The 1245-nt window shown below is 48.0% G+C and overlaps 1 protein-coding gene across 4 annotated transcripts in view; it reads left to right on the forward strand.

Moving 5' to 3' along the window:
• Positions 1-887: 887 nt before the first annotated feature.
• SULF1 (sulfatase 1) overlaps positions 888-1245 on the forward strand; it is a 143564-nt gene continuing 143206 nt past the window's right edge. For all 4 annotated transcript variants that reach the window (XM_039841822.1, XM_039841816.1, XM_039841821.1 and 1 more), the window contains exon 1: positions 888-1203. The gene's annotated coding sequence lies outside the window, so the exon portion shown is untranslated. The remainder of the gene's footprint in view (positions 1204-1245) is intronic.

Below are 1245 nucleotides of genomic sequence, written 5' to 3' on the forward strand. Positions count from 1 at the left end.
GCAATTAGTTTATGTTCAGATATCTCCTTACAGTAGTGTAACAAGTATAACCATTTTCTGGTTCACACTGCTATCAAAGTAATTAGTTCTATAAAATAGTCCGGAGAACTCAAAATAAAAAAGAAAGAGAAAAAAAGAAAGAAAGGCACATAAGAAGGAGGTACTAAAATGACCCCAAATTGAAAACATTTCAAAGCAAAATTGTTAATGAGCTGTTTGAGCGATATGGACATTATAAGTGCAATTAACTAGAAGCCAATAAAAATAATCAATGGCAGAGTGCAGCCCTCTGGTACCAAGCGCTTTCACAAAGAGATGTCTGTGAAAGCAGCGAGTGATTAAAAAAGCCACCTTTATCTATGGGCGCGCGTGCTGTTTTACATGCGTAGGAACTAGGAGGATTTTCATTGACTGTTTCTGAAGTTCAGCCTGTGGCAAACAGTGAGGAGCTGTATGTGGGAAGAGAGAAGTTTCTGCTCTTAGCTGCGCCCCCACTTCCGTCCTCCCAGAAACGTTGGAGGCAGCCACCATCTAATCAAAGGAAGGTGGGAGTTTAGATTTCAAAACGTAGATGTCACATCTCGGTGCAAAAACCACTCCTACATTAACACTTTATGGGTGTGTCAAGAGGAATCTTTCAGCGGGGGGCAGGATGGAGGAAGGCAGGGAAGGAGTGCCTCGCCGAGAAGGTCGCCCTCGCGACGGCCGGTGGGCAGGAAAAGATTTTTAGTGTCTCCGCGCATCCTCTGGAAGGTCCCAGACGTCCCCGGGGGGAGCACGGGGAGTTGTGAAAAGTAACGCACAACTGGCCACCGGGAGGATTCGTTCCCTCCACCTTCCCTTTAGCACCTCCCACTTCTCCCCTTTTTATAGCAGTCCTTTCTCTCGGAAAAATCTCAGGTTACTTGACCGGGAGTTCTCAGACCTCCAGTTTCAGCCCTGCCCTCAGCCTCCGGTCGGTGAGAGCCGCCCAGCCCAAGCAATTGGATTGGGCAGCCTGTCTTGACACACCACTGTGCTGAGTGCTTGAGGACGTGTTTCACCAGATGGTTGGGGTTAGTGTGTGTCATCACATTCGAGTGGGGATTAGGAGCGGGAAGGCTGCCTTGCTGGAGCTGTGTGGTCTCCTCTCTCCAAGTGAGAGTTGCAGGCGAGAGGACGCATTCATTTTCTGCAGCCACGAGAAAAGCAGTTTTTTTCCAGGTAAAGTCAAAGAATGCTTCTCTCCTCTCTCTCTCTCTCTCT

Source organism: Pteropus medius, unplaced genomic scaffold (genome assembly GCF_902729225.1).
Source record: "Pteropus medius unplaced genomic scaffold, Ma_sr-lr_union100, whole genome shotgun sequence".
Classification (NCBI taxonomy): Eukaryota; Metazoa; Chordata; class Mammalia; order Chiroptera; family Pteropodidae; genus Pteropus; species Pteropus medius.